The sequence below is a fragment of the Gymnoscopelus microlampas genome (assembly GCF_963454915.1).
Source record: "Gymnoscopelus microlampas genome assembly, chromosome: 8".
NCBI classification, from domain to species: Eukaryota; Metazoa; Chordata; class Actinopteri; order Myctophiformes; family Myctophidae; genus Gymnoscopelus; species Gymnoscopelus microlampas.
Window position 1 is genome coordinate 57,035,044 of NC_139945.1, and position 10,514 is coordinate 57,045,557.

Genomic DNA, 10,514 nt, shown 5'->3' on the forward strand with positions numbered 1-10,514 from the left:
CACAACACTTATACGCATATACTTATTCCATGCTACACAACCCTGTACTGAGAGGACATTTTGACCGAATGTTGTTTGCCGGTGTGGTATCGAGTGGTTGCTCTGGTACTGATTCCCATATCAGGCTTCCTTTTAATGAATTTGCGTAGCGGGGGGGGCGGGCACAGACCATGAAGGGTCTTGTATATGACCCCAACCTGTGTACATACTGTATGTATAAAACTCTTGCAGCCTTCTCTGAGCCTCAGGTGTTTTACCTCCATCTCCCAGAAGCAGACAGCCATGTCACTGTGGTTCTGTAGGACAGCCAGGATAAAGAGATGTGTCCAGGGGGATTTACAGGGCTGGTTCCTGTATGAACATCCTCCTTTCAGCAGCTCTCTGACAGGCTCCAGAGACTTCTTGGCTCCAGAACAGTGAAGTAGAAAGGCTTCTCTTCACCCATTAACTTCTTCAAGACATCTGACCCCTCAAACAGGCTGATCTCTTCCAGAGAGTCAAGGTATGAGGTTCCCAGTCGCTCCTTCAGGCGTTCCAGTAGCAGCTTGTAGACCAGTGTGTCTTCATCCACTCTGTAGAGTTTCTCCAGGAAGCCATTAGTCAGGTATTCCACGATGTTGAACTTCTTCTCAATGAACAGACGTACAAACTGTGTCTTGTCATTGAGCAGTGCCAACGTCATGCAGTCCTTCAGAGCTTCATCCTTCCAGTTGATGTTGATGTCATCATTGAAGATCTCACTGCTGGCAAAGTCCACTCTGTTCCATCTCATTGCTAGAAACAGTTCCTTACTGTAAGGGAAGGTTCTCCGTGATGCACGGAGCTTACTGGCTGGCATCAGGGCTTTGATCACGACTGTACCAAAGTCCCCAAAGTCCTCTGGTCTCTCCTGCTCTTCATGGTAGAATGTTATCAGCTTCCTGTTCTGGTAGATGCTCTGAACTTTTATCTTCATCCTCAATATCACTGACACATGAATATTTAGATTCCATTTCAAAACGCATGCTTCACCCGACAAGCCACCAGCCTCCTTTGGAGACTCCAGTGTCAGGGGTACATACTATAAATGCTTGAGGTAAACTCTGAAGATGCTCACATTCCTCGGCCGTGTTTCCTGATGTTCTTGTAATCCTCATCAGTCCTTGGCAGTTTTCGTCCTCGCAGTCATAGCAGTTTGCGTCCTCATAGTCATAACCAGATGGTGATTTGACCACACAGATGGGATAGAGAGGACCATAGTTGTATTTTGGGGTGACATAGATGTGACTGGGTTTTAAAAAGGACTAGTCATTTAGCATTTTTGCATTTATGTTTTTTCCATTTCATATGAAAATCGTGGACCTAATGTTTGTGTTTCCTGAGGTTCTTGAGTGCTTTGAATGTGGAAGGACAGCGTTCACATTTAAAAATGCAGAAGGCTCCTCTGGGTCCTCCTCTGCTTAACTGCAGTCTTTGTCATGACCTAGTACACTGTTTCCCGGTCAACCATATGGGTTTAAGTGGTTAAGAGAACAGGGAGAGAAAGACAAGCAAGACAAAACTATAAACACAGATGGAAAAGACACTAGCCTTTAATGGACTGTAGTTGATACCATACACAGTAGCCTGAACAGTAATTGTCGTAGGTTCTAATATATCTGGTGGTGTGGGTCCTGGACAGTAGGGGCATTGTTTTTCCTCTGGGATGAAGCAATTGGAGGATTTTTTCTCTGTGCATCTCAGCTGTACTGGAATGTCTTTGAGTTGTGGTATTTGTTTTGTGTCGATACAAATATTTTGGCATTCCACACTGTCACATTCTGCATATAAAGACATTTCATCCTCTGACATGTAGATTTCTGTTTCCAAGTCACGGGGGGCCATATACATATAATTTTGGGGGTCCTTGACCTGAAAAGGTTTGAGCACCACTGATATAGCAAAATAAGTTTGTAAGAAAACTCATTCTAAAAAATGTCTTCTAAATCCTAGCAGCTTAATGGATTAAGCTAATCATCTGGGGACCCCCCTGGGTAGTATACCGTTAGTATTTTAATATATGTTGTCTGTTTTGTTCACTTCCCAGGGATTTGTTTCATTTGTCAATAGTTGTCTCCGCCAGGCCGTAAGGCATGGCGAGAGAGTATGTTTTACCCTCCGTCCGTGTGTCCGTCCGTGTGTCCGTGTGTCCGTCCGTGTGTCCGTGTGTTACCACCAAATCTCCGGCACCGTTGGCCCGGTCGCTGCGAAACTGTGCACACACACTCCCTGGATGCCAATTCAGAACCTCTGCCTCAAATTTTTCACATGGGCCTGTTATAGCGCCACCAGGAGGCCGATTTGTGCAAAACCCATTTTTTTCACATTATTCGTACAGTTTTTAACCAAACGTCATGCAAATCGGTACACAGTATCTCTATAGTCATGTGATCAACCCTGATCTGTCCGATTTCCCATATTCCATCCTTATTGGTTAAGGTTGCCATCCAAAGTTTGCAGGATTGGTCCGTTTTGAACAAACTGCCTCAAACCATGAACGCAGCGTGCGATTTCCGTGCAATTTCACACGCACATTCCCACTAGGCCGAGGAAGAAATGCCACCCTTTTCACATTGGCCTATTATAGCGCCACCAGCAGGTCTAATTTAGCAAAACACATTTTTGGAACAAAATGCTTCAAATCATGAATGCAGTGTCCGATTGCCGTGAACGACCTAAGAATAAATGGCACCCTTTTCACATTGGCCTATTATAGCGCCACCAGGAGGCCACAATAACGTATCTGACCTGGCGGAGACCTGTGCTCCGAGGAGCACTTTATCTAGTTGTACATGTGATTACATTTCAACACATTCTTGAAAGTATATATATATATATATATATATATATATATATATATATATATATATATATATGTATAATTTTTTTTTTAACCCTAACCCAAAACAGCCAAGGATTTTCGCCTATAAACACATGCCTGAAATAGGCACACCACGGCTAAAGTGTGGTTTAAGCCATTATTCCCATTTGGGGAGAAAGTCCTATAGACATACTGTTGTTATTGTTGTCAGTTTTAAAGCTTCTATAGAACGCTGAAAGTCAAGAGAAGAGGTAAAGTTAGAGGCCTCAGGCCTCCATCTGAATATAAAGATTATATGGTACAACTGAGCATAATTACAGTCTCTGAGTCATCCTGGACAAAGTGTGCGTATGTGTGCATACGTTTGTGTGTGAGGTTGTACACACCAAGGACAAATTGCAGTGTCACACTGACGATTAATTGCCATACAAATAATTGTGATTAACGATTTAATTATGTTTTTGGCATTGAACATTGGAACACATGAATATATTTTTTTATTTTTGTCCTTTTAGGCTTCGTAATAAAAGATTGCACTGGTCAGAGGTGACAAATAACTTAAATATACAACAACAATTACATTCAAACTGATTATTAATACACAGAGTTTGCTAAGTTTTATTCTGTTCCATGAGTTAAATCCTATATCAGTGTGTGTGTGTGTGTGTGTGTGTGTGTGTGTGTGTGTGTGTGTGTGTGTGTGTGTGTGTGTGTGTGTGTGTGTGTGTGTGTGTGTGTGTGTGATGTGTGTACTGTACCTCTGTGCTTTGTAATTCTGACTCTTGTGCTTGCATGGTATATATATATAAATAAAACACTTAGACTCACCTTGTGATTGTTTGTTAATTCATTAATTGTTGTGGAACTATGGCTGTGATTTAATCAGTGTTTTGTGATACTGTACAATAATGAATGTCTGGAGAGAAGAAAAAAAACACTGCCGCTCGAGACATAACGGTTGAGATGACAGTCAGAGAGGACGGTCTTCATGGATGGAACCAAATGGACCCAAACTCTGGAGCTCTCTACTGTTGCTCTCGCAACTCGACTCCAGATAAGCGGTTGAAGATGGATGTATGGGTCCATTTGGTTCCAATTGTACACTCGGACGTATAGACCTGTAAGGGTTCATTTGGAATGCCCTCAAGGAACCCTGGACCTTCTTTGAGAACCACTGGTATGTAGACTCTACATACTGTATAATCATGGTCGCCAAGCCATGCAGCCAGTTCGTCAGGAGCAGAAATCTCATTTGCAAGCCTCTCTCGGACACCGTTCCCAGACAGGTCCCTCTCATCGCCGTCTGCGCCATCCTCGTCAACAGGGCCCGGGCCTTCCGCCTGCTCCTCCTCCTCCAGGTATAATCCCTTGCTGCCACACAGATGTTGTGGACAATGCAGCATGCGGCGATCATCTTTGGGGCGCAGAGAGGCCCTGATCTCAAGGGCCTGAAGGAAGATGGAGTGCCAGCGAGTCCTCACCATCCCAAAGGTACGCTCGATTATGTTTCGTCCTTTGGCGTGGTGCCGCTTGCACCTCGCCTGTACTGACCTGTACTGGCCTGTGAAGCAAAATTTACTTTGGTGACTTTGAAAAACACAATAGATGTACAAAGTACTCTGTGTGTGTGTGTGTGTTTCTGTGTGAGTGTTTTTTGTATGACAGAGGAAGAGCGTTCTTACCTGCTAAAGAATTACGGTATGTCGGTATGGTGTCATGAGAACCACAGGCTGCCGCAAGCAAGGATTGCCTCCATCACCCAACAGGAAGTACCCTGCTGGTGGATACAGGGCCTGCTTGTACATGGGCGATCTCCGCGTGACAAGGGCATCATGTGCAGTACCTGGTTGGCCAATGTCACAGCTGGCTCGGGGCCATGACAAATATTGGGGAGGAGACCAGGGTAAAAGATAACACAAGGTGTATTTATTAAGAATAGGGCCTAATGACAATAACTAAAGGAAGGTGAAGTATCCTTGAGCAAGACACTGAACTCCTAATAGCTCCCCATGAGCAGGTTGGTGCCTTGCATGGTTTCCTCCGCCATCGGTGTATGAATGTGTGTGTGAATGGGTGAATGTAATGCACAATCTATGTAAAGCGCTTTGGATAAAAGTGCTATATAAATGCACCATTACCATTTTACCATTTACTACACTCACCCGACACTAGTGGTGCATAGTGTGGTGCGAGGTGTGTGGATGGAAAGTATCAAACATATTAATCAGAAAGGCATGGCGAATGGGGGATTGAGCTGGTGGAGACAGGTCTGTTCTCTCTTGTAGGGACTGGCAAGGGCAGGGCTTGTATAGCCTCCTGGGAGCACCGGGCCCAGGTGCTCCCCAATGAGCCATCAGCCCAGGAGGCCACACCCTGCTCACCTATAGGGCAAGAGTTAACTGGCAAGGCATGCACCCCCACAACCACCTAGTCTAGACCAGCCTATAATATGGGGCAGCACAGTAAGCATCTAGGAACCTGCCATTCGCATCACAGATACCCTGCAGCACCAGTGAGGGGAAAAGTTTCCTGTTAATGTAACACTTTTTTTGTGGTAATCATGGCACCGGCAGCATGGCGGAATACAGGATGTCCAGCTAGCCAAGCAAACCCGGCCCCCACCTGCTCCATCTCCTCGGGTCTGGGGAAATGAATGACGTTGTGGAGGACCTCCGTCATCATTTCTTCCAACACATTGTGGACCGTCCTGCAGACGGTGGAGAGTGACATTCCAAAAAGCGTCTCCTGTCACCCTGTAGGACGCCCCACAGGCCAGCCAGTAAAGCCAGTGGTTGTGCCGGGCGAGGGAGTAGCGCGTCTCAGCAGCCAGCAGGCGGAGGTGAGGAAGGCCAACCCCGCGTCTAGGGAGCATGGCTCTCATAAATAGGGGCTTGTAATATCTGTGGCTGCTTAAGACAGGGATGTGGGAAGGAGGGGTAGATAGGGTTAAATTAAAAAGCATGTCATTGAGAGTATTAGGAACATTAATTGCACTGAAAACAGGAGGTGAGTGATGGGGTCCGAGACCAATAGAGAAAGGACTGGAAAACTTGGTGGAACTGACGTGCTGGGAGCCGGGACCAGGGGGACATCAACAGCTGACGGACGAGACGTCGGTCGGAGTGTGATGATGTATTAGCCTGATTATCAGACTGAAGCTGCGCGGCGCTTCAGTCTGAAACTGTAGTCGTTGCTTGGTGTGAGCCGGTTGGGGCCAATGATAACTCATTGCCTAAGAGCTCATACAAAGCCCTTGCTGAACCCATGGCTAGATGAGATAGTCCCTGTAAATAGGGGGAGAAAATAAGATTTATATAAGGCACTGACAGTAGAGTATGAGGCACATGATATAAATAACAATATAGCAATATAGATCCTCAAATGTTGTTCTATCAAATGCAGCATTATAATTATAGGCCGTATTGTCTACCCCATTATCGTTCAGTTTCGTTCCCATCAAGTGGATCTGAATAATCTCTGCTTCTTAAAAAAGATTTATTGGTAGTAAGTAAGAAAAAAAAGTAACGACATCTGACTCGGCGCAGTATTTATATAATTAGAGTTTAAAAGTCGGTACTATTTTCTTAGCAGCGCAGTAATACTTTCAAAGAGGTGGTGCGGTTTTTGACACGTGATTCCCGTTACAACCAATGGAGGCGCCTCTTCCGCCTCAGCATTTCCCACAACAACTACCATGGCAACGGTTACATCGAGCACGAGCAGCGAGGACTCCGAGGAAAACAAACCAAAACAAAGAAAATATCATTCAAAATCACGTAAAGGACTCTAAACGATGCTATATGCATTCTAGGTCTGTCCAGAGGGAAGATGTCGTCCGGGATTTTACAATGATACGGTGGGATACCTACAGAAACAGCATCAAGCGTTGGCTTCCTCTGCAGGGTGAGAGTAAAGAAGTTGCAGAAAGTTATAAACATTGTGTGGATGTGCCTTTCGACCAGCATCCCGAGGACGCTGGGTTTCACATAGCGTGCTACAATCGTTTTAATGACAAAAAGCGTTTTGTAGCGGCCGAAAAAAGCGCCACACAGACGTTGGAAGTTCCCGATGCAGACGCGGGTCAGTCAGTCCCTTCGGCCAGCACCAGTGCCGACGGAGCCACATCTGAAACCCCCCGAAAGAAACTTAGGTCCAGGACAGGTTTGCCTGTGGCTTCTGCTGGCACTGTTCTTCCAGCGTTATGCATCATTTGTAAAAAAGTGGACAAGTACATCACTGTGGCAGGCAAACGCACGAAGGATCAACTCTCAAAAGCAGAAACGTTGTCTGCAGGTAAGAGACACACAGACACACACACACACACACACACACACACACACACACGCAGAACTGTTGTTTAATGTTTATAACGTGGATAACAATGATTTCGCTGGACTCTCCGGACCCCTTGGTGGTCCTTGATTGATTGATTGATGTACTTTATTTAGTAAGACATGAGAACAGTACATGGCAGTACATAACAGTACATGGAAGTACAAATTCGCAATACAAGGTCTACTAAACTGGATAGCTCAGTTAAGCACGTAGCTTGTTTAAGATGAGATCCCCATGCACACAAATCATGTTGACATATAAGAGACAGACAGATATACACACTACTATACAGAATGTCATACAATCAGTTTACAGGTTACTGGTATTAAGTATGAAGGGTGAAAAATATGTACAAAAAGAAAGAGAGGGGGGGGGGGGGGTAGGTTAGGTTAGGACATGGGGTAGGTTAGGTTAGGACATGGGGTAGGTTAGGACTTGGACAGGGGCCATTTTTGAATTGCAGCCTCCTGAAGGTGTATCTTTAGGGCATTTTTGAAAGTGAGTAGGGTTTTACACTCCTTTACTCCTTTTGGTAGGGCATTCCACATTTTAGATGAATAGCATGAGAAAGAGTTCATTCCCTTTGTTGTGCCAAATCTGGGTTGAACATGGTTTGTGGAGCTGCCTCTGGTGTTATGATCATGGACTTGATTAACATTTTGGAAGTATTTTGACAAATACAGGGGGATCCCAATGTTGTGGTGTATCTTGAAGACCAGGCCCATAGCAAGTTGCTGTACTCTGTCCTCAACCCTAAGCCATCCAAGCCTAGCAAAATGGGCATGGGTTAGATGGGCTTTGTAATTGAGGCCAAGAAGTAGCCTTACAAGTTTGTTTTGGGATGTTTGGAGCCTTGTTTTTAGGGCCTTGGAGGTGTTGTGATACCATGAAGTGCATGCATAATCATAATGACCTTGTATGAGGGCCCCTACAAGAATCTTCAGAGTATTCTTACTGACTTTACGAACAAGCCTCCACATCCTCCGTGTTATTTTGTGGACCTTTTTGATCGTCTTTTCAGCGTTTTTGTCACCTGAGAGGTTTGCCTCCAAGATGGAACCCAGGTAGGTAATTTCCTCCTTTCTTGTGATAACATTTTCACCCACTTTGATCGTGAAACTCTCAGCCTTTCTAAGGTTAGGGTTGGACCCAAAGAGGATGGATTCACTTGAACCCCCGTGATGTAATCACGGGGGTCCCGTTGCCCCCCCCCCCCCCCCCCCCCCAAACACATGCGCGAGGGGGTGGGGGCACACACACAGACATGAGAGACTGAAATAATTCGCAATATGGGCATGTAAGAGATTTTAAACAAGACATGCATGTCAATTTTGGACTGTCAAATATTGATTTGTCATTTTATGATTATATGGGTACATTATATATTTTAGGACTATATGTAGGCCTATCATTATAATATCTGAGGTCTTCTTTTATTTGATGGGCTGTGTTTGAGTCCAAGGCTGGGGGGAGTAATTCACACCTTTTGTTAAAGACACAATGTGTTGGTTCTTTTGTTCAGATCAAAGATGTTGACATTTATGTGTGAATTCCTGACTGGGCAGGAACTGTTGACTATGTAACATGCAGTGGTATTTTTTGGGAAGGATATGTGCAGATAGAGAGACAAAAGCAGTGGTGGAAAAAGTACTCACATTTGTTACTGTAAGTAAAAGTATCAATACTGCAATGCATGGATATGAGTATTGCTATGAAAATGTACTTAACGTACCAAAAGTAGAAAGTACTCAATAAGCAGAATGTCCCATTTCACAGGTTTAAAAGGTAGATAATGTATACAAATATTTTGAAAATAGCAGATCTACAAGCTCACAACGTTGTGAGCTTGTAGATCAGATATTTTCAAAAGGCCAAAGTTTAAATAGTGCTTACGTGGTTAATGTATGTTTTTGATTTTTAATCAAACTAGCACATTTGTAAGGGGATGAAAATCACTGTTATATTATACTGCTTAGCATTGCTTAGTCTGTGACTCTGTGTTGTTATAGCTTGTGAGAGATAAGAGCAGGACCTACTAAAACAATAGCTGCTGATAAGGCTGGAATGCAAGGGGTTCAGGTCGGCAGGTCACAGCTGCTAGCAGTCAGTGGCCCTTTTGTTTTATGGCTCTTTAGGGGAGAGATTTTAGCAGTAGCACTAACATGTATTTACCTTCCCATGGAAAAAAAATATAATACATACATACATTAACACCACACATAGTCTTTTGTAATGATGGCAATACAAATCTGTAAAAGACACATTTACATTTATTCCATCACTGTGTTATTTACAGCCCCCCCCCCCCCCCCAACACACACACACACACACACACACACAGAGATCATTAACGTGTACTTTTTTTGTTTAAAGGCCGGTTGATGAAGGCTGCTGAGATGAAGGAAGACTTTACCATCCTTCGGCATATTAAGGACAAAGACTGTGTGGCCCTTGAGGTGCGTTACCACAGGATCTGTTACAGAGACTACTGCAGGTTCTTGACGAGGTCTACAGCAACAAGTACTGCAACCACAGACGAAGTGTGAGTTATTACATTGCATTATCAATTTGCTCACATTGCACATTTTAGTATTCTAGTAAGGCATTGAACAACAACATATAGTCTTCTTTTTGTCTGTCTGTAGATACAATCTTGACAGCACAACTCTTTGCACATGTTAAGTATTTGTGTGTGTGTGTGTGTGTGTGTGTGTGTGTGTGTGTGTGTGTGTGTGTGTGTGTGTGTGTGTGTGTGTGTGTGTGTGTGTGTGTGTTTGTTTTCAGAAATCAACCACCCTTTACTGACAGCTACAAGATCTTCTGTGAGAGGGTCATCCGACAGAAGCTGATAGTTAACCAGGACGTGCTGAAGATGAACCAGCTGCGAAAGATGTTTGTCAACACTGTGAAGGAGCATGAGGGTCTTGATGCTTCAGAGTACAGGTACAGTCACTCAAATACTATGTGTATGTTTGACATTCTTGGTAACAAAACCAAAATCTTAACGCTGAAAAGTTTCATTTTTTTATGTTTTTTTTTGTTTTATTTATTTATCCTCTAACAAAATAGGCTATGAGAGTATGTTTAAACAAAATTGGTTCATTTGTATACTTGTGTTTTTATGTTGCAGGCAGGACAAATTGAAGAGGAGGTTGACCTGTGATTTCCCCCAGCTTGTTTTTCACAAACCTGCCAAGCGCAACGTCACAGAACTGGTTTATGTTGAGACTTTGGCAGCAGATAAACTGATAGACAGGCTACCTCAGGCATCAGGTACAGAAACAACAACCGAGTCACAGTCCACTGAGGTATGCCAAGATGAAAGTCACAGTGAACACAT

At 44.0% G+C, this 10,514-nt stretch overlaps 1 long non-coding RNA gene across 1 annotated transcript; it reads left to right on the forward strand.

Moving 5' to 3' along the window:
* The first annotated feature begins 7,026 nt into the window (after positions 1-7,026).
* Positions 7,027-10,017, forward strand: LOC311050437. The gene is made up of 3 exons (XR_014601303.1): positions 7,027-7,132; positions 9,548-9,716; positions 9,959-10,017. It is a non-coding gene; the product is annotated as an uncharacterized lncRNA (long non-coding RNA).
* The last annotated feature ends 497 nt before the right edge of the window (positions 10,018-10,514 follow it).